The sequence below is a fragment of the Puntigrus tetrazona genome, chromosome 7 (genome assembly GCF_018831695.1).
Source record: "Puntigrus tetrazona isolate hp1 chromosome 7, ASM1883169v1, whole genome shotgun sequence".
Taxonomy (NCBI): domain Eukaryota; kingdom Metazoa; phylum Chordata; class Actinopteri; order Cypriniformes; family Cyprinidae; genus Puntigrus; species Puntigrus tetrazona.
The window spans coordinates 25,992,565-26,019,806 of record NC_056705.1 but is presented as its reverse complement, the minus strand read 5'-3'; the positions used below and the strand labels follow the sequence as shown (position 1 = coordinate 26,019,806).

The following is a 27,242-nucleotide window of genomic DNA, read 5'->3' as shown; positions in this document are numbered from 1 at the left end:
CCCCCCACCCTTTTTTTAGACTTCGTCGTGTTGCTTGTTGTTGTTGTTTGCGACTCAATCAGGAAAAAGGGAACAGATTTTGTTTTGCCTGAAGAAATATCACCTTATTAATAATACGTGTTCCACTCAGCTAACAATTAGAGTAGTATTTAATGCACAAGTACAATATTCACAGAGCAAAACTGTGACTGCGTTTTAATTATCGTTGTTTTAAAGAAACAACACGAACGAACGGCGGGAGTCATGGCCATCGGCTCCGGAGAAAAGAGACGAAGAAAGAAAGATGTTTCCTAACGCGACGTATTGAACTTTGAAGTCAAAGCGTTCCTAATATGTTCCTACCCTTCGCTGCATAATAAAACGCTTTGTATTCGTGTCTATGCGATGGCGGATCGATGGGCATTAGGCCCGACTCCCTTTCTCTCACTTTGAAAACAGAGGAAATCAGATTTGGAGAAAAAAAAGGGAGATGAAAAATCAGTTAAAGCATTGATCGTGCCTGCTGTATGCAAATCACATTTGCCTCTATTTTTTGACTGATCAATAGGGTTAATTAACAGATTCGTTTTAACTGCACTTTGCGACACCGTCGACCTCAGAAATCATCCCACCGTCTCGCTGCCATCGCAGTAACGAATGACGGAGTGCGTGCGAGGGCCCATAAATCTAAAAATCCAATCCATCTATGAGCACAGGCATAACTGTAAAATATGAGCGTGCAGACAGCTCTCAGGTAGATCTTTGAACGTCGACGAGGAGGGACAGCAAAGACCGTCTTGAGTAGAGGATCAAGGCCCATCGGAGTTGAAAAAGCGAATATCAACATCATCCATTTTACATGTTGTTTTAGTGTTTCGTAACTCCGACAGCCAGCGTCGCACTGGAGGTGGCATTTTTGCCATGGCGCTGGTGATGTTCTACTATTTTGGATTAATAATGGATGCTTTTTGAAATGATTATTATTCCCAAAATGCTCTTTTGTGATTTGCTTTGAAGGGGAAAGCACTGGGAAGATTGCACTTGCGAAAGGGGGCCGCTCATTTGGAGAGCTTTTTCCAATTATACAATTAGTCAGGAATGTAGGGCAGCAGCCTCTGTGTACCGATCACTCCGACCCTGGAAAGAGAGAGAGCTTTTGCTTTTGCTTGTCGAGTAAAGTGGGGGGGAAAAAAAAAGTAAATAAATAAATTAATTAATTTTTAAAAATTAATAAAACAACGCTGAACAACTAGCCCAGAAAGCGGTACAGTGGGAATGTACTGTAAAAAAAAAAAAAGAAGAAGTCCTGACCTTGCTAGTGTTGATTGCATGCAAACACCAAAAGCGATACATTTTTGACTATTAGACAAAGTAGCGGGGTCAGGCATTTCTGTTTAAGTATATCTCTTTGTTTCTGAAGGACTTTCTGCTATTACATAGGAGCCGGGTTGATTGGCCAGTGTTGGCACCCAGGACCAAAAAGTCCTAATTATGCCACTGATTATATATTTTTTTTCTTTTAGATGGTGAAGAGATTTTAATTTTATCATTTGCCCTTTCCATTGTCCTCTTGCCAAAGCTGGTATAATGCCTGCTAGTTTAATATGAGTGGGGAAGAGAAAGAGAAAAAAAAAAAACACAACAGCTACCATCTGCTTGCCTGTGGATTTTCTGTAATCGCTCTTTACTGATTACACTGCTGACTACATGAACCTCTTAAATAATTATCCTGCAATAAAAAATGCTAAATAATTATTATCATTAACTCCTAGCAAGACGGCTGCCACTCCAACTAATGCTGCCTAAACTGTCAGAGACAGAGCGCCTATGTGCCATGTCAATCATCGGATGGTGAAAAAACGGACGATTTTTAGGATGCTTCACGAGAGAGAGGAAGGTTTGATGGATAATGTCTGCCTATATTACAGATTAAACTCAAGAGCGAAGGGGTTTGTAGGCGGAAGCTATACGACACGCAAAGCGTCTTCAGGGGGCTCCGCAAAAGTCTGTGTTTTGTTTCTCGCTTTGTTCTGCGTGTTTGATTTTGTCCTCTGGATATCGGGAAAAAATGACACCGGTACATGGTTGTACGAATACGTGTTCCTCTCTGAAGCCGAGGCCGGCGTGTAGGAGTTTATTGAGTTATGAGCGTACGTATTTACAGAATTGCTTTGGACGGCACATGTTTATGATGGATCCCGTATGGCTGCCGCGAGTCATATAGAGTTCAGATTAGAGGAAAAGCCAGTGATTTGACAGTAGCCTTAGCAACAGAATTCTAATGTAATATTCTAGTGATAGTGTCGCTAAAACAGACATGGTGGTGGTTGTTGTTGTTTTATTTTCAGCTAGCATAAAACATTTTCATTGATCATGTCATAAACTAAAACTAACTTCTAAACCTATCTAAAATTGCTAGTAAATTTCACAAATAATTACAAAACATTTGGCAAGTAACTCATTAAATTGATAATAATATTTTATTTTCAGTAGGAAGACTGAAAAAGTGTTTTCTGGAAAAAAAAAAAAAAATCCAATAATCTTAATTTCTTCATTTACATTTATTATTACATATCTTAGTTTTTAGAGTTTGGAGTCTAAAGTCTTAACTTCAGGCTGTGTGATTGAGTTGACCAATGAAATCAGCTGTGGGGCGGGGTTTGCATATAAGTGGTTTTCAGAATAAAAAAACATGCAAAAAACACACCTTCAAAAAAACCAGCATTAAATCAAAAAAGGCTGAAAAAGCGATTTAGACGTATCGATTTTTGGTCAACATCATTCTCCGCGGCCTACCATTACACATTACCTTCCTTTACCGACGTTTCTCTCCATATTTTAATAAAAATGTTTCACATTTTCAAGCTTCTAGAAAAAGGTTCTCATTGATTAGCACTTTAGCACCAAGCAATCAATTCCTACAAACCGCTCTGACCTTGCGCGCGGGACGATGACCTATTACGGATTAAGAGAAAGCTTCGTTCGCTGCAGGGAAGTGAAAACCGAGAAAAAAGAAAGATGCTCGCATCGGGACAGGAGGAGTCCGGGACGAGAAGAAAGCGGAAAACAAAGAATACGTGAGAAGCGGCGCAGCGAGACAGATGTAAAACCGAGCAATGTAGGAGCGCTACATCCCACCCCGTGAGCTTGTTGTGGAGCCATCATCCCTTTTCATCTCTTCTCTTTTTTCGGAGGACAGAAGATGTTGGAGTAAAACGGCAGGCAGACCCAATCAGTCGAGCCCTGATACAGACAGATAATTCACCCCTCCTGTCACATGATCCCTCATCAGTCTGGGAGATGGGGATATATCGCCAGCAGCTCCCGGAATAATGGCTGCACCTGTTTACCGTGTCACCTCTGTTTGCTAATTGTCTCCTTGAGCTACATTGGGGAAGTGAATATGTCTCCTGCTTCTGACAGGCGGGCGTTTATTTGGAAAATATCATTACTTCCAGCGTGATTGTTCTTTTTGCTGCTTTTTTTCTTCTTCTTTTTGTCACTTTATGCTTTTCTCTCTCTTTCTTTTTGTCTTTACCGTCCTCTCTCCACTGGGAGGGGGGGGGAGAGGAAGTGGTAAAAGTTAAATGACTATGCTTGGATACAGATTTCACGTCCTGATTAGGCGAGGTGACAGCGCGCGGCTGAAAAGTTCACATCCACTTGTTTCGCTGAGGAGGGGAGCGTGACAGACATCTTTAATATCCTCCTCTTTTGGCGCCATCAATCCCCGTGCCAAGCAGTCGTACCTGCAGCCGGGCGTACGAGGGATGCGGCACAGGAAGAACACAGACAGGTTCACGCGAGGGGGTAGACAAGCGCCTGTAAACAAACTCAGCCCATGCAAGAGATTCAGCAACCATGCGTTTGATTTACCTGTAATTACAACTTCAGAAAGTCGCGCCATATTCGCGCAGCTAAAATGTGGCAGCTGCAAAAATCCTCCCCCTCCCAAAAAAAAACCCAAAAAAAAACCTGATAATCGGTTGCTACTCTTTGCAGCACTGCCTTTAAAGCAGCTTGAGCGTTTGGGTTTCATTTAGCCCGGGATGCTCTGGATCAGTTGTGTGTAACTGAAGCCTATAATGTTGCTCCACACTGGTTCAGGTGCAATAAAGACACGTCCTGAGACAGACCATGAGCTCTGTATGTGGTGCAGGAGAGGAGGCCACTTTGATGATGGGGTAAAATATGATTCCTGTCCAAGGTGCCACTTTCCTGAGAACAAAACCTCCTTTCTTCCCTCATCCGCATCATCAGCATCTGTGTCTCTGTCATCAGTGTCATTGATGCTTTTTTTGGTTTTCCTCAAAGCAAAGCAAAGAGACTAAATTTCTGCGTGTGAAAATAATTGTGGGTGATCACAAATTCAGTTTGATATAAGTACATAAAGATGTCTACGTGCATTTTTTTAATGCAACTTTAAGAAATGTGGGCTTTATTTTGGCCGATATTTTAGAGAACACAGAGGTCAAAAAAAGGTGGTTTACGTGATAGCACACAATTTAATTAAAAGATAGTCAATTTAAATGTTGAAACAAAATTAATATTTATGTAATGTTTATTAAAATAATTAATTAAAAAAATTAAGCCAAAATACAAATGTATTAAAAATAGCAAATATTTAAAAAATGTATTGTAATAATTGTTTTATGTTAATATTTTTATTTAAATATGTTTACTTTTTCTTAAATTTTACGAATACACCCCCAACCTACAAATGTATCAGCCAATAAGGAAAATGAATATCTATTAATATCTGCTAATGTGTCACAACTTCACAACCATTCTCTGAGACACTTAAAATTGAACAGGCTGCTACAACTTTAAGAACGCCCCTTTCCCATGAAAAGAGTAACAGAGCCTTTCTCAGATAAGGCACAAGCTGCAAATTCAATATAGCTTTTAACAGCCCCATCCTTCAAAACTAGCCTCTCTGCAAATCCTACATTACTCTAGAACAGATACTGCACCTTAAACATCCACACCGAAATGTGCCACAAAACCTGAAATGATTAGGGATCCGCTTATTTCTATTTAAATCCAGCTTCGCAGACTCCTCCCTATAAGAAGCCATACGAGTGAATGCATGTTCAAAAAAATGCACCCACGTGCTAAATACACTTGCACGGAAAGACTCAATTTATTTGGCCTTTTTGATTTTTGTAACCATAACAGACATGTAGGCCAGTACAGAACGTAAAAAAAAACAAAAAACAAAACAAAGCGGTAAAATGTGACATAAATTCACAAAGTCTCATGCGTTACCCAATCCTGCTTTGAAAGACTCCTGCTCAGCGCTAAATAAATAATCTGGACGGCATAAACTCTGTGAACTACATAACCTGACCTCCCTTTAAAGTAGCACAGAACCCTGAGAATACAGGCCTCCCAGAGAGAGAAGGAGAGGGGGATAGAGAGAGAGGGCAGCAGCGAGAGGGCAGGGGCACAGATGTGGGGCTCAAAGCGGGCCACCCCCAGAGCCTGCGAGGGGAATTCTAATCACCCTGTAGTATTTCAATAGAGTGCCAAGACGAACACACTCTCTCACATGTGTACACACACACACACACACACACACTTGCAAACAGATACACAGTCACACACACACACATATTCACATACTCAAAGGCATGCTTGCCTTAAGTCACATTCTAAATTGGATCCCAGGAGCTTTTTCTCTACCTTGTTCACCAAAGGCATTGTGTATGTTTTCTGAGTACTCAGCATATGCTGGGTAACCTGAGCGCTCTTTAGCACACACACATGCGCGCACACACACACAAACACACAAACATATTGTTTCCAGAAGTACTAGTTGTTGTGTCTTTTTTTTTTTTTTCTTTCTTTTTCCTAAAGGTATTTCCCATTAGGAGCTTAATTAAATTCAAAACACCGCAGATATATCTATTATGTCTAAACTTTTAAAAAATAAATAAAAAAATCAATAAATAAATAAAAAAAACACCCACCTGAGATAAAACCATGAAGCCGGGCTGTGTTTGCATGCTTATTATATTGTTTTGTTTTATGAAATTTTTAAGAAGATTCTCCAAAATACGTTCCTCCATAATATCATGCACAGATGATTGATGACTGACAATGATATCCTACAGTTTTGTTTTATTAAAACTTATTGTGGGATGCAAAAAAATTCGTCAAACTGCTCTGCTTAGAGCTTAAACATATTATTAACATAGATTTTCACCTGCCATCTCGGGATCTATACAGCTCTTTTACAGCTCTTTGAATCAAGCATTTTCCTAATTGTAGAAGAACATTGGATAGCATAAAAGCCACAATGAATGAATGAGAGAAAAGTGGAATCTGGAGCCAAATTCGAACTTGGATCGCCCGCAAAACATGTCAGAGCATGTGCTCTACCTGCCACAGTCTCCAGTAAATGAACGCAAGACTCCGGAGAATTAAAAGAAATAATGCTCTCAGTTACCTATTCACAATATTTACCTGTTAAAAGACCATTTTTACACACACTCAACAGACAGATCATGGAACTACACTGTCTGTCAGAGCGGCAAAATGGTAAAAGTAATAGCAAAACCAGTGAAGTGTTGACTTTACAAAGGATATGAGGAAAAAACAGACCCCCTTTCCCACCCCCTCTTCATCACCATCTCTCTCTCTCTCTCTCTCTCTCTCTCTCTCTCTCCGGCTGGCAGCCGAAGTTAACATTTTCAGAGAGAATATTCCTCCCTCCAATAGTGGAGCGTAATTCATTTTCCATCTCTGTTCATTAATCATTGTTAAAATTAGTGATCCATTTCTTCCACTCTGCCATCTGCACTCAGCTTCGTTACAAACATGACACCTTCCCGCATAATAAAAGCTGACAGGCAAGAGGATGCCTTTCCAAATAGCTTTCTGCATATGTGCACCTCTACAACTGATGCTGTTGTCAAGACAAAAGTAGGTTATTTAAGCTCCCCGCTTTAACAACGCGCACACACAAACGCAAACATACGCACGTCTGGCACACGCATACAATCACGCTCCTGCCAGACACGCACGTATGCGGCATATAGACCAGATGTAGATGTCCGACAACAGAGCACATATTTACATTAAATGGAGAACATTCGCGGGTTCTAGCAAACCGAGTTTCTTAGTTTGTTTCTCTCGCTCGTTCTCCGCTTTACGCATGTGCGCTCGCACGCTCGCAAATATAATCTTATCTGGAATGTGCTCAAATCTGCGAGAAAACACACACGCACACATACACTCAGCTAAGCTATTGTCCTTATGACAAGTAAAGTTATGAAATATCAGTCTTTAACACAGCCATCAGCGCCAAGACAACAAAGAACCTGTTGTGAGTTAATGTGCTGTTTACGTCCTCTGGAGTTTTATTTCACCTTTCATTAACACATGCTTGTTGTTTGTCCACCAGGCCTTGAGAAAAAAAGGCCTTGGCCCTCACCCGCAGAGTGTGTGTGTGTGTGTGTGTGTGCGCGTGTGTAATAGGATTCTCATTTATTGCATTCTTATTTCTCACACATGGGAGACAGAGCTTTGACCTTCTCTAGGAAAATAATAATGATAATGATGATGATAATAATAAATACATTATAATTTACAAAACACATAATAAATATAACATATTTAATACTCACACCTACTCTTGACTGGATATTATTAGAAGAGTCTCCTATTCTCTAAGCAGGTGAAGACAGAGAAGCGATTGCTTGGTAAATTAAAGGTTACGTAAAATAAAGAAGCTCGTTTTTACACTAGAGTAAAAAATAAAACGTAAACACGTTTTAAGAAATAAAGTCTCAATTATGAGAAATAGCTACAATTGTGAGATATAAAGTCACAATTACTAGAAATGAAGTAAAAATGTTATATACTTTAGTATAGGAACCGATTATCGCTATTATTTAGTTGCTTATTAGTAGCCTATTAATAACATATTGGTTGTGTATTAGTGCTTATAAAGCTGCATGACCATATTCTTCATTGCTAATTAAAGCTAAAATCGAAACTTATGTACTAACTATTAATATGTAGTAAATTACTTTGTTGAGGCAAAAGTTGTAGTTAATAGTTTGTTAATAGCGAGAACCGGACCTTAAAATAAAGTGTGACCGTAAAAAAACTGTTAGATATAAAGTCACAATTATGAGAAATAATTACACTAGCAACATTTTAAGTCAATTATGAAACATAAAGCAACAACTGTGATTTGCTGAATAAAGTCGCGAAATTGGGTATAACTTAATGGGTATAATTGTGAAGTATATTTGTGAAGTATATTTACAGTTATTAAAAAATAGTCACATTTATGATAAATAAAGTCACAGCTATGAAATGGAACATAATAATTGTGACAGAGATATAGTCATAATTCTTTGACTTTATATCTACTAATTGTGACTTTACATCTGACAATTGTGAGAAATAACGTCACAGCTACTGTTGTTTTTTTTACTATGAGGTTGGAATGGGCATGCATATGTCTGTGTTTGTGACGTGCGTGTGTGTGAGGATGCTTACGTGTTGGCGGAATTCGGGTACCAAATGTGTAAATATACGAGTGGACTGTGTTATTGACAAGTGACTAAGTGTGCGTGCGTGTGTGCGTGTCGGTGAGTGTTTAGTGTCTGTGCTGGCGAGGAGAGGAGGGTCGTGCTGATATAATGAGCAGCTTGGAGCAGATGATGCTCCGACTCCATCCCTCCAGATCCAGACCAGAAGCCTGTGTTTGCTTTCAGCAGGCCGGGGCTCCAGTCTCTCCGCTCCCCCTTCCATCCCAGTCGAGTCCAAGGCTTCACACTAGGCCTCCCAGGAGCCCTTGGCCCAAACCATTAATCTATATAATGCCCTCAAAGAGCGAGCTTTTTCACACCACCGAGAGCCAAGCCGAAACAAGGGCAACGGCTACACCGTCGAGTCAGCTGTTCGCCCTGCTGTCAACATACACACACACACATATAGACGCAGCCACAAATAAACGATTCAACTTATAAACATATCCGAAGGACCGTAAACAAGAAGAAACCGCGATGCCCGTGAGTCGGAGCCAGTCAGCAGATGGGGCAGCAGCTAAATCATGTTGACATTCACCCTCAACATGACCAAGAGAACGCCAGAGCTTTAGCAGTTTCCCCTATCTGCTAATTCGGTTTTCCTTGACCCCGCACACACACACACACACACTGAAACGCACATCTCAACACTTCCATTCACTGCGCACAGGCAGACATGTTTAATTTCAGGTTCTCACCACATCTGAATTACAGAAAAACTGATGGTGGACAGAGGCCAGGCCCCGCCGGACTGATTAGCATCATTTAAGAAAGCGCGCAGCGCAGAGAAGACCGCCCAGCCTACGAGATGGGTGGCCTCTCCCAGCACTAGAAGTCAATACCTAGTAAACTCATTTGAATTGAACAGAGTGAAAAAGCACTCCAGCGCCCCGGCCACCGCATACATTTCCCCTCTCCCCCCCCTCGCACACATGTATTTATGTATTCGTCTTTCCTTCGCTCCCTTTTCCCCTTTGTCTCCCGCTAAGTGCTTTTTACGTTGGTCACCATAGACTGCCGGCAGAGGTATGCATATACATTAAGAGTGGAACAATGTTCTTTTTCAGAGGTATGAAAATAATAGAAGGGAGAGGCGTCCCCCTCCCTCTAAATTAGATAAGCCATGCAAATGGCTTAAAATTTTGTAAAGCTTTTGAGAAAATCCTACTTATGGTTGCGATTCTGTGCCAAAAAGTTCATCTGGCCTGTAAATTTAAGCATGGATTACAAATATTCAAATCATGAGCTTACTGTTCAAATAAACATTTCCAACAGGGAGAAAAGTTGCAAGGCATACACTTTCAACATAATTCCCTGTCTGGCATCGCCTGCCCCTCACTCCTAATAAAACAAAACCTCTCCAAAAATTCAGGAGAGAGCGGGAGGGGGGGAAAAACAAAACAAAGGAGTTAAAAGTTCGCCTTTTCATTTTTCGTCAGACTGAATAAACACCGCTGATGAAATCTGTAATGAATGTAATTGTAACCACCTATACAATTGCAATCTGCTGGGTAAGAGAGCGAGACAAAAACCGAGCGAGAGAAATCACAGGCACAGCACAGGCTGGGAAAGTGGAACAGATAGTAGAGTTTATATTTGAAAGAAGAAAAAAAAAAAGTAGGAGCGAGAGAATCAAATGGCTTAGGCTGGTCAGCTGCTTGCCACATGGTAGAACTAACAAGAACTGAAGTCACAATGATTCCAGCCTGGCTTGAATGTCCTTCCCTTCCCCTCTTTTACAACTCTCTCGCTCTTTCCAAAACAGTGGGATCGACTCAAACTCGGACCTGGGCGCTTCTTATCACTTTAACCTTGACCTGGACGTCGAGTCTTTCACTTCTCTTCTTCCGCCGAGCGAAGAAAAGAGAAAAGCGAAGGTCTTTTTGTGATGACAGCCGGTGCTACCCCAGGATTAGAATAGCCCCTATCATTCCAAAGCAAGAGTGCCATATTAAAGTCTTCCACATTTGCGAAATTGCAAACAGATGCAACTCAAGTACCTGCAAATAATCTGCCAAGACCAATTTCAAAAGGGAGATTTCCAAATATGTGGAAGTCATTAGGACGCGCATTATTTTTGCGATGAGCAGGAGGCTGGAGCCGGTCTAGAGGCAGATGGGTGCTGCTTTTATTTAGCCAGAAAAAAAGGACTACGTGTTGTTCCATCATAAACGAAGATATATAACGCCAACAAAACAATTATACCCCAAATATTGATGATTCAAAGACAACAAAAGAATGTAGAGTTTCCTTTTATCGTTACCGACCACAATCTTTCATCTTTCTCTTTCCTTCTTCATGTTTCGCTATTCACTTCTGATAACACGAGACTCAAAGAGATCTAACGGTGATGTAAAGAGAAAATATTAAAGGTAAAACGCTTCAGATATCTGATTTCGAACTGCTGTTGTTTTCTTTCTTCCTGCTCTTTAAGAAACTGAATCGGTTTCTCTTGTTGACTCTCTCTATCTCTCGTTTTATGTATCAGTCTTTCCTGTGTTCTCCAAATAGCGTTTTACCTCTGCATGCCTGTGCCGCATTCTCTAATTAAAAATGATTTTACCACCATGCACTGCGACAGACTTCATTAGGATGTGTGTCGAATAGCCTCTCTGCTCCATACTGCATGGGATATCCCAGTCACAAGCATGTTATTCTCTATTATTCTGTTTCTTGACATGTTCTCGCATGAAGGAAACAAATATTTCGATGGAATGAAAAAGTCTGATTAATTGATCAAACGGCTATTTGCATTTTTAGCCTCTTAAAAAGGGTGCTCAAATTCAGCCTATAAACAATATTTACTATTCAGTAAAAACAGTTAACCAGTAGGTCACATTTCCGGCTATTAAAATGCACGTATAACAGTTTGCAAATGCTTTGGGTTCAAGATGTGCTGAGAAATCAAGACTCAGTGTTAAAGGGACCATTCACCAAACAATGAAAATTCACACTCATGTTGTTGTTAATGACATTCTTTCTTGTGCAGAACTTAAAAGTCATTTTGAAGAATGAACACTTGACCCCACTGACTCACTGTATGGACAAAAATATATATATATATATATAATACCAGTATTTTATTTTATTTATTTTAAATTATTATTATCATTATTATTATTCTTTTTTTATGTTTCTGAAAGAAGTCTCTTATGCTAAACAACAATGAATTTAAATAATGAATCAACAACACAGTAAAAATACATATACTGTAAAATATTATTAATATAAAAAAACTAAATGTAATATATTTGTGTGATGGAAAGCTACATTTTCAGCGGTCATTGCTTCACAAACCTTCAGAAATCATTCAAATATGCTGATTTGGTGCAGAATAAACATTTATTATTATCTATGCTACAAACTGTGATGCCTGATCTTTTATTTTATTTTATTTTATTTTATTTTGTGTGTTAGTGTGGAAATTGTGAAATCCGTTTGATGAAGGATTTTGATGAACAGGAAAATTCAAAAGAACAACGTTTACAGTATTTAAAGTCTTTTGAAACAACATAATCGAGTTCACTGTCAATTCTGCCCAAACCGAATCCATCCTTGCTGAATAAAAGTATTAATTTCTTCCATCTCACTGACCCCAAACTTTTGAACTGTAGTGTATACACAGAGACATTCTTCAAAATATTTTCTTTTGTGTTCCACACAAGAAAGTCACCCAGGTTGGGAACGGCATGAGGGTGAGTAAATGATGAAAGAATTTTCCTTTTTGGGTTGAACTATCCCTTTAACTGGGGAGGAATTGAAGAATGCAAAATGCAGTTTTTATCTCCCTCTTTCTCTCTGCACCGTCCATATTCGTTTTCTGTCTCAATGTGGCTGGCAAAAAAAGAAAATTCTATAATTGAGCGGTACAGAACATGTGCCCTCCCCGCTCCAAGATGACAGATGGATTATAAAAACTTCAAAGGCGAGCATTTGGAGCACCAAGGGAGAGATGGTAGGTATTTGAACTATCATTCTTTACCCAGGAGACAATGGCTGCCTGACACGGCGTATACATCAAGAAATAGTGCAACCACATAGACATAATCTCCCTCTCTTGCTCTCTTTCGCTCTCTTTCTCTCTCTCTCTCTCTCTCCCTCCCTCTCTCTCTGCGATACATTAAACATCCTGTTATGAGTAACTTTCAGTCAGGCACAAAAAGGCTAAGGAGGGTTTGTAAGATTAAAAACAGTTCACGGCGCACACACCATTCAGAAGACCTTCGTAACTGCTATATAATGTGACATACACAGGCATAAACAGCAAATTAACTTGTCATCCACAGCGAGAAGTCACTGAATGTTGTATTAGTTTTAGAGTCTATTTAATGAAACGCTACACTCATGAAGGCTATAGCTAGAGGAGCATTTGCCCCCCTGAATGAATCCAGCAGCCAGTGAAAGAGAGGTAGTGCTATCCGTTTCTCTCATCCTCTGCCGTGCTTTAGATATGGTTGTGATCTATTAAAAAAACATGGCCATCTGTCCAACTTCCTTCAGCACAGAGGCAGCCTATGGGCAAACTACTTTTAATAATATAGAGACAAGATGTGGGAATGCCACCATGCATACCTAATGAGAAGATCTAGATCCCCTGCTGCAAATCACTACTGATTCTTATCCAAATCTGCCCCGGTGTGAACTTACTTGCTTTTGTTACCGGTTGAAAGCACACACACTTGCACTAGAACACAATCTCATTTGTTCTGTGACTGTCGACTCTCGGCTTTAAGGATTCGTCTGCGGGATCTAGACAGTATAAGTGAATTCTCAGTTGTTTTCTTAAGATTTCATTTCTCTTCCTTCCAGTTAATTGGCACTTATGGGCCTTTTTATGAGACGCTTTGCTTAAAAATTAAATAAAAATATAAAGCAGCATCGTGCATAGACACAGATCTGGAACTCAAGACAATGAGAATCGGATAAAAACAGTCTGAATAGACAATCCACACAAATAACTGATAAAGCGTACCTGAGATCCAGACATGGCCCAGCGAAGCAGTCACACTTATTCACCGTTGATTTATAAAGCAGGTCGACACTAAGCTTTGAGTTGGTGTTAAGAGGGCTGCCCTTTGACCTTTAGGATAACCCCAGTTTGTTTGCGTTTCTGTATGAATGCGTGTGGCTTCTGCGGTGGAGCGTGTAGTAACGCTTTTCTCCGACTGGTCACCTTTTCAGTGTCCATCAGGATTTCCTCACTAATCCCAATGGATCATCCTATCAGTGCTTAAAGCATGTTTATGTGTAATGGAATCCATCTTTCTTGATTCATTTCACTCCCCGTTCCTCTTTCTGCTTTCTTCCCAATTTTTTTTTATCTGTTTTCCTTAGGCCAGAAGTTTTGAGATCAGAGTAATTAATAAAATTTTGATATCTGTGATAGATATAATATACAGTATTTTTATAATAAACATATCTATCTATCTATCTATCTATCTATCTATCTATCTATCTATCTATCTATCTATCTATCTATCTATCTATTCTTTCTACAGTTATAACTAATTTCCTATATAACTAGTTAATATCTAATATTATTATTACAGTTTTAAATATTATGGAAATTAATACACTAATGGTGAGAAATTGGTGTTGGTAATATGTTTAAATTTTTTTAAGTCTCTTGCTCCCAAGGCTGCATTTATTTGATCAAAAATACAGTTAAGAACAGCAGTATCATATCATAAATAAATATTATATTTTAAGTTCATAGTTTTTTTTGCAGGTTTTTTTTTTTTTTTTTTAACTATACTTTCTTGGATGTCGCATGATCTTTCATGATCTGCGCAAGAAAAACAAACTATTATTTACGTTGAATAATTGCGCCGCTTAATATTTTTGTTAATTGTTTTGTTTGCGTGTTTTTTGGATTCTTTGATCATTTGAAAGTTCAAGCACATTTAACGAAAAACAATGCTCATGTCTTACCTGACAACTTTTGATGAATTCAATGTGTCTTTGCTTAAGAAAAGCATACATTTCTTTGAATATAATATTTGTATATTTTAACTGACACCATCGAGAACTAGCGCTTCTGATATTCGGCCAAGCGGGAACACGAATCAGCTGATGTGATCTCAAAATGGCCAAATATCTGCCAACATATTAATCATTTACCGGCTGTGATCAACGAATCTCTCAACATATAGATCTTTGTTTTGTTAAGCCCGTGCATTTGTCATAAATGGTGCTACAGTGAGTTTTTGCAACACACCCTCTCCAAAAGCAAGAATCCAGGTGCAATCTTTTACCTTTAGCTTCTCAGCTCCTCTCGAACACCTGTTCTATTCCTCCACACAGTCCCACGATGCTGTCTTCTCTCCAGCTATTTCTCTCTCTTCCTAGGCTTGGAGGTGTGCAGTACCTCCCCCTTGCTCATAACCAACTGACTACAGTGTTTGATTAAAAGCGCATTTGGACGGTAGAGAAAGAACCCGACCCGGCCTCCATAATTAAGATCACTTCGGAGATTACTGACGACAACAAAAGTGGAAAAAGCGGGGATCCGGCGGCCAAGGCGAGGGGATGAAACAGAGGAGCATGGGACGGGGCAGACCCCTCGTGTGCCTTGATCAAACGTCCAGTCGAGGGGAGACGGACCCCCACGGCTCCCATCGCACGAGTCCTTCTCTGGGATACGTACTGATCCCGCTCCACATATCAGTAGGCGATATATTCAGTACACGCACGGCAATTTCACAATAAATCCCAAATTAGAGGGAAAGAAATAACAAAGTCCTCCCGAATAAAGGCGCTAACACACAGACACATAGCGCGGGAGCAAACAAACATTTTCGTATGCAATAACGCAAATACACACACTCCATTTTGGAGTAACAATGCTGCAGGTGCTGTTCAAGTCTAATGAAGACAAATAAACGTGCGAGAGTGCCTAGAAGTCACATAATAACAAATAAAGATCAATACTTCTCAGAGGAGAATTATTAGCCAGCTTTGTGAGTTTTAGCCAAAAGCCTCTGGGTGTGATTTGTTCTGTCTCACTCATAACTTCCCTTTTTCACAGCAGACACAGAAACCCCACATCACATTTCTCTTTCGCTCCTTCTCTCGCTCTGCTACGGCTGCGGTTAGGGCGCTCACTGAGGCGTTGCGAGTTAAGTGGCCTGCCCAGAGGGAGCGTGGAGCTACGCCGTGGCCCACCTGGGCCTTGATCCCAAGACCCCCTGCGGTCAGAGGTCCATCTCCTTAACCGTTCCTCGTGCGATACTCCGCATTACCCCGGCCGTCCTCAGCCTCCAAACCCAGCGCGGGAGGCCATTAATATAATCACAGGGATGTAGTGTGCGCCGGAGAGCCCTGAGGCTACGGCAATCAGCGGGGCTGAGTGAGGGCTAAGAGAGACTGAGGGGGAGAGAGAGAGAGAGAGAGAGAAAGAAAAATATATAAACCGAGAAGAAAATCTCCCATAGCTTCCACGAACGGCGCGCGCCGAAACAGGATCGCGTCGGATCATCATTCCTGGAGACGCGGGACGAGAGGGGGGCTGAGGTTTGCACTTTAAAGGGGACCTCCCACGACGGAGAAAGGGAGAGAAAGGATCGGGGGAAGGGGGGGATCATGAATCTTCTCTGCCCAACCTTAAGCCTCTCTAGTTAGTTGATCTAACGATGACTGGTCACAGTACCATCATCATGCAAATTTAAACAGAGATGATCTTTTAGCCGCCTGATGAGGGGGCCACACATACAGGAAAAGTGTTAATGATCAACACCAGACCACAGGCCCCTTCCTCTGCGCCGATCACGTCATCGCCGGCTCCACTTGTTATGAAAGTCGCTCTCGCTCTGAAACAGCCGATATCCATAACGTTCTGATTAGCGTCATGAAATTAATTCACCCTTAAGCATCTTAGCGAAATCCAACCCACATTTATGTATAAAAGTCCAAACTATAAATACCGTGTTTATATTTAAAAAAGCACACGGAAATTTATTTTTCACCGTTTATGGAAAACACACAGCAGGGTTTCAAATGCAAGCAGAAAACAAAATGCCATCTTGTTTTATTAGGTTTTTTTTTTTCCAGACACAAAAGTGATACACTTTAAGTAATGTTTTTTTTTTTTTTACTTCAAAAATGCATTTTCCTACAACAAGCAGGTCAAGAGGTAACTCTTGTACCCGTTCGCTTGACCTCGGGAAGTTAAGAAGGATGCTGGCGGCTGATCTGACGCAAAGAAGTCATGCATAAAAACTTCCAGAAGTGTAACTGAACTCTAAGCTGTCCTTTCTGAGCATGCCTTCCATTTTTTTCCAGCCTCCAGTCGTGTGGGTTTGGAGTGGATTGGATCGTCCGCATTACCACAGGCTGATCTATACTGACAGCCTTATTTACAAAAACGTGGGGAAGAGTAACAAGGCAAGTTACCCCACACTCTCTCCTTCACTCACTTAACTTAGCTTTCTCCCAATTACAACGATTGGCACAGACGCCATAACAAAAGAGATGAAACGGGCAACTTAAGAGACAGACAACAACACTTCGTGATCAAGACTGAAAAAAGGGAGCAGGCGAGAGAACAAAAACAATAACAGACAAGAAAGGGGGAGAGGGAAAAGAAGCTGATTTGTGAAAATCGGCGAAGATTGTGGGAGATGTGTTATGGGTACGCGTCAGCAGGAGGGGAGAAACACATCTTAAGACTTAAAAGGTGTGTAAAGTAAGCTGAGCATCGGGGGAATTCTCTCTGAGAGCCCCTTTAAAATTCACCTCTGTATTAATGCAGATAAATAAAGGCAAATTCCCCAAAGTAAATACTGTTTAACTCTCACCTTCAGCAAGAGTTACTTAAAGTGCTTCTCACAGGACTGACAGCCCTCTACAAACAAAGCAGCCAGGTGGCTGATTGTATGTGTATATATGTCTACAGGATTTAAACAATGCAATTATTCCTATACACAAGATGCTATACCCTCCACTACAAACGCGACAGCAATGCACAACTGATGCTTTTATGATCTTATAATAATCAATTTCAATGACATTCAAACATTTAAACTGAAGCGTGGCGGGGGTCTGTGTGTCTGTTTTAACTTTTTGTATAAAAAAAGACCAACTGAACAACGATTAATCACAAATATTCAAATGAAAAAGAAGGTTTTTGTGTGTATACTGTGTGTGTGTGTGTATATATATATATATATATATATATATATATATATATATATATATATATATATATATATATATAATATAAATGCAAACAAACATGTAAGAAAAATCTGCTATGTTTATATATAATATTAATTATATGGACATATACATAAATATGTGTAAATGTGTTCTAAATATATACTGTATGTGTGTGTCTTTATATACTGTGTGCATAATAAAGTACACACAAACATATGTACACAGAAACTTTGGATGTGGTTACTGGCGATTAATTGTTGCCCAACACTAATAATAATAATAATAGTAAAACAGAGTTTGTTTTCCATTAAATGTGTGATATTGTCCTAAATTAATTTTTAGCTTTGACCCTCTGAAATTAGGCTTGGCCTTAACCTTGGACAGAAATGAGCAGATATACAAATACTTACATACTTAATATTTGTTCTGGGGGGGAAAAAAAATGTGACACTGACACTGAGGGTCTGAAGATGTGGCAGTGCTGGTATGGCTGGAGGAGTGTGGGGTGGTTGACAGTCACAGAGGGGCATGTGTTCAAAGCCTGGAACGCTCATTAGCATTTGGACCTATTTATTTACTTTAGGATCGCCAGAAAAACAGTAAAACCCTATTAGAGCTTTTGGAGGAGGGGAATACGGTGTTTAAAAGTTCTAGGTTGCATGGTGTTTAAAGTCTCTAAATATTTGCAAAGAGCCATTTGAGTGAAAGATGCATTCACGTTCAGAAATATAAAACCGTAAAATGAAGCACTGAGAAAACGAGTAAAAGATGCTCGGCGTATTTATAAAATCAATCGTTCATTTAAAAATAAATAAATAAATCGCCATTAAAATAACGATTGTTTGGAATGGTTTAAAGTATATTAATTGCGAGAGAAATTCCGATATTAAGGTCAGATATCGAACGATACGGCCGTGATGTGACCATGATTCAGTTCAAAGTAGCAGGACAGACGTGCAGAGGCATTAAAGAGCTTTGCAAACAGGCGGTCATGTCCCTGACTGATATCAAGCGGCAGTTATCAGCACTGCCACACACAGATCTCTCACAGCCTGTTCAAGAGCACAGCACAGATATGTTAAATACATCACCCTCTCTCTCTTTCAACATCTCTCTCTCTCTCTCCCTCTCTTTCCCAGTGCCAGAGCTTCCCTCTTTCCCCTCCGTATGCCATCTCTCTCTCTCTCTCTCTCCCTCTCTCTCCCTCTCTCTCTCTGGTTAGGAGCTGCTAATTCACAGGGTCTGATCTGTCTGTAAGGCTGGAGACGCCAATGCTATCATTATCAGCCAATTCAGCCAGCCGTTAAATGGAGGAATCAGGAGACATTTGCTCTCCTCCACTATCGCAATGACATCATTACCGGGAGAATCAACAGCACAAGCACTCTGACCGTGTGTTAGTGTGACTGCGTGAGTGTGTGCGCGAGCGTGTGTGCATACGCATCGCATGTGTGTGTCCGTGTGTGTGTGTGCGGCGTGTAAAACATAAAAGGGTCGTATTCAGGGGAAATTAGGGGGAGTAAAAATAACATGAGCCTACCTGTGAGATACCAAGGACCGGGACACACTGTCAGCTGAAAGTTCCCAAGTGCAGAGCATGGAGAGACAAAAAAAAAAAGAGGGAGAGAGGGAGAAGGAAAAAGAGAGAGTGAGTGAAAGAGTCGTTTGCACATACAGGGTAAATGGCAGCTCGCCGCTAGCTGTGGCACTACTTTTTTTTTTTTCCCGCACCCTCCCTCCCTCTTTTTCTGTCTCCTTTTGCCGCCCCTCTCCAACGTTGCGCTAATAGCCACCTGTGAACCACGCAGCCATATGATCCACTCCCAGGCCTCTGGAGTGGAGTCACCTCTGTGTTTTTCGGCCCCCTCCTCCAATGATAAATCATCATCGTTTAGCTAATATCCGTTTTTAACCTCTCTCCCTGATTAACAACACTCTTCCCCCCTGGATACAAACCACTCCTGCTACAGTGCAGCTAAATAGCTCGCCTCTTTTCCTTTTTTTCCCCCCCTCTCTTCGCTCTCTTTTTCGTATTCCTTTGCTCTCGGTTTCTCTTTCCTTCACTTTTTTAAATTATAGGTCCTTCAAAGACAGGACGAATAACAATTCATTAAACACGACTGTCACGTCCGTTCGAAAGGGTCACTATCGGCATTTTAACCTTCAACTGCTCAAGAACAGGAAGAAAAGACACATGCATTTTAATTAACCAATAAAAACAATCCTAAGTCGCAAATAAGCAAGAAACAGATGCTATGGATTATAAAGTGTCTGGAAACACGTAAATATACTTGTGTAAAAGCGTTGCGGTGATTATGCACACACAGCTAGAGAGATGACAAATAAATAAATTACACACACACACACACTCACACGTTGCGCTTTTGATACAGCACCCCTAGTGGAGGAGGCAAGAGAGAAATTCTGTCTGGAAATTGTCAAAATATTTGCAGCAAAGGAATTCCGACATGCGAGCGGCTTGGGCTCCCCTACAAAGGACCCATCTTCCCTGAGTAACAAGTGGAGGGAATGAGTGCCGACAGAGAAGCTAAAATCCCTCAGGCTAAAGAAATCCAGCTATTGTAGTAATAACCCCCGAGACCTGGCTGAGTATGTACAGCTTTCAGAGGTACTTCTCATCCTATTTGTAGCCCCGCCAGTGATGTATGTGTGCGTACTGGTAAGTGACGGCTTGTACATAACGTAAGTCACTTCACTGCACATGAGCTCCTTTAAACAAGCTCTTTTTTTCCACTATGTTCTCTTTAATATTATTATTTATTTATTTAAATATATATATATATAAATATATTTTATTTTAGACAAGTGCAACTTCCCACCACAAATACACGCTGGGGTTTGCCTATAATACTATAATGTATTTTTTCATCTCTCTTCTCATTTTTTTTTTCTTTTTTGTTCCACAAGGCAAGTTTCATTAAAGATCCAATTATGCAAATCAGGTCCTGAAGAGCCAGTTGAATATGCAGTATAATAGTGTACCGTAATAGTTCAACACAATATACTGCATCTGAGGCAGATTTACGAGGCAACATAACTGCTACGCCTCCGTCCTTTGGAGAAAACCTCTTGATCATAATTAAAGGTGCAGGGTCCCTCTTTACTTCTCAGTGGCGTCCATTTTAACCAGGCCGCCCTCCAGGGGGCCGCAGTCCCTCACGCTCAGTGGCGGGTTGTGCACCCGTTGGGGTCATGACCTGGAAACAGTTCAAGGGTAGGCGTTGTTAAACTCCCCCCAATTATCTGGAGACATCTTGTAACAGAGATGCCCTCCGCTTCAACGGCGGACCACCCAGCCATCGGAGGTATCTGTCGCTATTTTTGGTGCCTGTGCGGCGCTGCAAATATTTACCACTATTTTAAGAGCTCGGATCAGAATGCAAAACAACATAATAGCATGTGCTTACGGCCAGTGATTGACAGGAAGTCGCTTGTTTGCGCAAAGCCCCTGTCTGCTGAGATGACATGGCTATAATTTTGTGCTTCTCACCGACTCAAAAGCAAACTGTCACGTCAGACGGTGCCTTATAGTACGTAGGAATTAGTTGTTTGCTAGTTTGTTTTAATAAAAAGGGTTAACTCGGCAGTTTTAACCTCAATTATTTAAAATAAGACGCTAGGCGTAAGAAACGGAGAGAATCGGGGTGTGGTCAGATAAATCGGTGTCCCGTATCTGCAAATGGAGTAAGGCCGTATCCGAAGGCTGACCGTGTCTCCCAAGGCTGTGTAAACCTGCCCGATTCAACACTCTCCATAACGACCGCATGTCCCACAGCCTTTCCATACACGCTCTCTCTCTCTCAAACGTGTGAGAGAGTGTGAGCACGTGTGCGGCGTTGGAGGGCTGATTTTCGTCCACCCATCCCCTCTCCCACAGGAGAGAATTATGAGAAAGGGGGGAAAAAAACTTTGCAGGATACGAAACATCTGCACACATCTGTTCAGCACTGTCATCTGCGCATGGGCTAACTTTAACTGTAACGTATGCTTCCCTTCCAGTGCTCAATATTCCTCAAAGCGCCATTAGTCTATCTATATATTTTCCTCATGGAAAGTGCCTCCGGGTGGAGTAGAGCAAGGACCCTCTCTCTCTCTCTCTCTCGCTCTCTCTCCCTCGCTCCGTAGACAGACAGACGCTCCTTCTGGTGGCACCCTGGCATGAGGCAGTGGAGACAAGATCATCCGTCACCACCTCATCTGTCAGGGCACTCTTTATTCTTAGATCACACACTGACTGACGTCTGTGATTAGCCCGCTCAAAAACTTCCACTCCTCTACCCCCTCTCCCTCTATCTCTCTCTGTCTGTTTCGAACGACTACGAAAAGCCTTAGAAATCATCACTCATTTATAAGTGACATGTGCATAACGAAATGTCCTTATTCCACTATAATTATTTGTTAAATACAAAAGTTGACATCTGTCAGTAACCGAACATTCCCATTTATATTACGTAAAGTGACATGCTGAACTGTGTCTTCGGCTGTACACAGGCGGATATTGAATGACAGGGAATTATGCGCTTAATCAATTGGAGAGGACAGGCATAGGAGTAATGCGAGGCACTCTTTTTCTAAAAGTACTTTCAGAAGAGGCTGGATTCTGTAGGGATAGCTTCACGACCACACCCTTAACTTCACACCAAACATTTGGATGTTCGGAGATAATAGCATTTGAGAAAAAAATTCTACACACTTTAAAAAAAAAATGAATAAAAGTTTCACAGCAGGAAGAGTTTCACAGCAATGCCAAACTTTTTAAGACGAAGGGCAAAAATCTGACTTGACTGAAAAGTAAACTTTTCATTTAAATGTTATATTAAAATCTACCATTGAAAACATTTTTAATCAAATTTACATTTTTTTATCAATCAGTTTCACTTATATTACTTTTGATGCAAAAAATAAAACGAAAGTAAATATTAAAATTAGAAATGAAGTTAAGTGGCATTTTAATTCAATGGCATGTTATCCCTCCTCTTGTGATATGGCATTGTGGGGCAAATCAGTTCTCATCATTGGCATCCGCGCCATAGAAACACCATAAAGAACGTCACTGAGTAGTCCTTAAAACAACCACTTTTCTCAGCTTGAAGAATATCTAAAAAAAAAAAAAATTGGAAATAACTTTTTCCACAATCAAGCACATTTTGTGCGATGAAAAGGTTCCGTGGATGTTAAATGTTCTTTATAGAACCACCAACACCAATAAAAAAAAGTGAGTGCACTTGTAAAATATTTAAAAATGTCATTAAACAAAGATAGATTATTTTCTCGGGAGTTAACATAGCCTTCCTCATCAAGGTCACTAACGTTATTTGTTAATCCAACAGCATCATGTGAACGCCCCCAACAAATAAACGGGACACTCCTGGCGTTTAGGGATCCTTCCACCATGAGGTGGAAAGGCCTGAGACTTCAGAGCAGGAGAGGAAGGGAAGGAGGGTGATGGCGGGGTGGGGGCACGGGGTCGGTGTCTCCACAGCACATATCAATTAATACCTAAACGCCACGGCCTTGCTTGCCATACTGTCCCCCCTGAGTTGCCTGGCTAGGGCCCGGGCATCTGGAAGACAATTTCCTCCAATTAAAAGGAGCGGGGAGGCATTTAAGTGTGGAATGGCTGTTTGATCAAGTCTCCAAGGCTCAAGCACAGATCCAGCCGGCTAAGCTGGAGACTGACAGGCCTGGAGACAGAGAGAGAGAGACAGAGAGAGAGAGAGAGAGAGAGAGAGAGAGAGAGAGAGAGAGAGAGAGAGAGAGAGAGAAGGCTCATCTCTCTTGCCCGCTGGCACTGCCCTGCCCTCGGCTGTGGCAAAGGCTGGGGAGGTGCACCTCCACACACCGGGGTTACTGGTGACGGCGGCGGCGAGCACATAGACCTAGGGACATGCTAACGCTCTCGAACGCTGCCAAGTTCTGCCACACAACACACACTTTCCCTGCCGAATGAGTGCAAGACGCATATGTAAATGAGAGCATACACACCAGGGAGGAGACATTTTGACAGGATTGGCTTGGTCTGTTTAGCCCCATCGAACTGCTATCAGTTGCACTGGCAGAGTGTATTCACAAGAGTCTTCATAACACCCTCTCTCTCACTGCATTTAAACGAGTTTGATATTTTTCCTCCCCAAAAAAAACATTTTGTCTCATAGATGATAAATTCCATGTGAGCATGATATACATTTTCAGCTACTAACATGTTTGCGAAGACCAAAAATATTTTTTTAATTAATTAATTAATTGGGGAAAAAATAAAATAAAATAATAATAATTCTGCCATATTTGCAACAACATCAACACCTCTATGTCTGTGGCTATCCCGTGCCTCAGTTGTTTTTTTTTTAATTATTTTGCTCATTAGTAATAAAAAAAACGACAACAACAAAAAACGTTATTTAGCATAAAAAAAGCAACACACGTTACTTAGCATAAAAACAATGATTACAAACCAAGACTGTAGTCTACAGAGAAATTTAGATTAGTTCATAATTAAATAGAATTAAAGCTTGCTGTTAAATAAATCAAACATTTCACATAATACGATCACCTCAATTCAGATGGCCTCTCAATTGTAATGCATGACGATTTTCTCTCTTTCTCACTGTCCACAATAATACAGCATACTGTTTATTGATTTATTTATTTTAATTTATAAAGGAGCTTACAAGGCTATATTTGTGGTCATGTTAATGCCGGCCTTTCAAATGAATTGTGTGGGATTCTGAAAAGAATGTGTGACTTGACTACATCACAATGTCATTTCGAATCAGAAAAATGAAAAGAGCTGACAAAAATGTCTACGCCCAGACACTATTACAGACATAATATCCGTTAAACAATGACGGTACATCTGTGCCGCCTGCTATTTGTCCCTTTCTATGAACAATGAACCTGAGGAAAAAACAGTTATCTCATTTCAACATAATGAAAGATGCAAACAAACTAAAAGTAGCTGAATGTGTATGCGTGAGCGTGAGTGTGTGTGTGTGTTTAATATTCTTTTCCTTAAGTAAAAGTTTTGGGTCATCTCCTATAAAGTGACAGGAGAAATCTGCACCTAGACCTGAATGCATGAGACAGCAAATCAATTTTGCTTGATTTATAAATACGTTTCATAAAGAATTAAGCACCTGAAGTGCGCGCAATGGATGCATGATGCAGTGTGTCATATTATAATTCTGACCCTGACAGTGTTATAATTTGTGAAGTAGCAAAATATGCGCGGAATGGTTTTACTGAGTGTCGAAACGCAGCTCACAATCACGCCAACATACAACATTTTATCTTTTCTTCAATTATTCCCGCACTCCCGCGCGCATTCCTATCCCAATCTCCAATTCTTACAACTTTCTCCTTCTTTTTTTTTCCTCCATAAAACATCATTTCCCCAAGCGACGACGCTCGCAACAGCCGTTCAAATCTCCATTTCCAGGGGAGATGTGCGTGTTTTTTTTTTTTTTTCTTCCGCAGATAAAAAGGTTTTTAAGTCTGATATGACATTTAGCCCTCAGTTGTTGAATGCCATCATAAGGCTTCTGTTCATAAGAGGTCGATCACAGCACAAAATGGCAGGTCTCACCGGCTCTTCCATCTCACAAGTTTTGACACATGGCATGCACCGGGTAACTTTGATCCTAATTCTCCAACCGATCTGTGTTCACTTCAGCTGAAATCCTAAACGCAAAGCCCTCGGGGCTGAAGTGAGAAAGTTTGAGCAGAGATTTGAGGAAACTTTCTTACAGCTCCGTATCTCTGCTTGGCCAACGCGAGCGAATCTGGTGCGCATCCCTGGAAAGCTCCTGTCCACCTTACGCTAATAAAGCGCTTTGTGTCTTTACGCTTAATTAATAAAGTTAGCCTCGCGAGAGCCAAATCTGAAATAAAACGACGTTTTATTTTTTTCTTTCTTTCGAGTAAGTTCGCGCGAGCGCGTGCGGTGGCTTCCAGAAAAAGCTTTCGCTTGTGAAGCCCTTTTTTATCATCTCGCGCGACAGCGGTTTACGCGATTAATGCTGCGTCTGTTTCGAGCAAATAGCGAAATATAATAACACACGCACGCGTCGTCGGCACAGGCTGACTTTTAGAAAGCGAATCGAGCGAAAATCCATCCGCGAGCCCGCTGCTGATTCTAGCCACTTCTTACCTTTAAATTCATCCGGACGTCAAGACGCGTTGCGAAAGATTGTCTTCATTGAATAATGAAGCATGTCCACATAATTGAGCCGATCGTTTTCTTATACCGCTGAGGGGGTTAAAGTAGATACACGAACACGCGCGCGCTTCGGACCTGTTATGATCGTCCTCCCGCGAATCCGTTTCCCAACTGTTCCTCGCGCATCCCGAGTGACGAAAAAGCGCCTTTGAGTTTATTCTCGATATAAACGCGTTCATTGATAGCGATCGGCCAGCATCACAAGACATTTCCCCTCATCCGTCTGCTCGGACTCCCCCTATCTGGACGGTGAAACGCATTGTACCGTTAAAAAGACACTCCATTGTCGTCCATTCACAGAGAGCGGAGAGAGTCTTGCGGCATTTGATGGGACTAAAAGCTTGAACCCTTGATAAAACAGCCCCGGTGCGCGGAATATCATCTCGGATCGTCTATTTTCCCCACGCGGAGAGACTCAAAGGTGAAATTCACTCCGTCGGATCATCTTATTGACCTTGACTTCCCCGTAAACACTTATTAAAATCTGTCTATGCTCACTCACATTGTCAGCCCCGTTATTCAGACGAGGCGTAATTGGCTTTGATGCCTGTCGCCGTTTAAAGAACACCGTGGAAAAACACTACAAATAGCTACAATTGCGAAATAAATCTGCTTACCTTTCGGGGAAAGTATCTGAAGTCTTGTATCCTCGAGAAAAAGTCCAGTGAGATGAGCGGAGAGCGCGAGCATCAGTCAGTATAAGAGAGAAGTAATGAGTGATAAAATGACGCTCATCTGCACTGTAACCTTGTGGCGTATTTAATGTAAATAAGCCGGTTATGTTGCACACAATCACACACGCGCACACACACACACACACAAGCGCGTGCACACAAACAGAGACCGGCCAAGACGGGAAGCGCTTTTTTCGCACTCTTATATGCTAACGCGTCACACAGGAGCGCATATTTAAAACAAATGCGCGAGAAAGCTTATCAGTTTGTAAATATGAGATGAAATTGCCACTCAGCGGGGCGCGCAGCCTAACCGACAACCTCCCTCTTCATCACAGAAAGAGGAAAAGGGTCCAGACAGCGGTCGAGACACGCGCTCGGAGACGTGGGAGAAGGTCCTCTGAAAAGGTACTTCGGTGAGGACGTGAAACTTTTTTCGGGGCTGAACTTCAGCGCTCAGGCCGATGTCGCTTTTCTACACGAGGAACGAGACGCGGAATAACGCGATTGTGCGTTCAGCGTCCCGGCAGCTGACAAAAGCTACTGATTCAATAAACTCTTTGTTGTGGGATTATATAATGATTATGTTGTAATTATGGGAGCGCTTTGGTAATAATAATAATAATAATAACAGTATAAGAGTATCCAGTG

At 41.1% G+C, this 27,242-nt stretch overlaps 1 protein-coding gene across 8 annotated transcripts in view; it reads right to left on the bottom strand.

Moving 5' to 3' along the window:
• znf536 (zinc finger protein 536) overlaps window positions 1-26,990 on the bottom strand; it is a 170,757-nt gene extending 143,767 nt beyond the window's left edge. For 2 of the 8 annotated variants that reach the window (XM_043245030.1, XM_043245031.1), the window contains exons 1-2: window positions 25,849-26,164; window positions 19,222-19,255 (exon numbers count right to left, since the gene is read on the bottom strand). The gene's annotated coding sequence lies outside the window, so the exon portion shown is untranslated. The other 6 variants (XM_043245025.1, XM_043245026.1, XM_043245024.1 and 3 more) reach the window with 6 other exon arrangements.
• Between the last annotated feature and the right edge of the window lie 252 nt (window positions 26,991-27,242).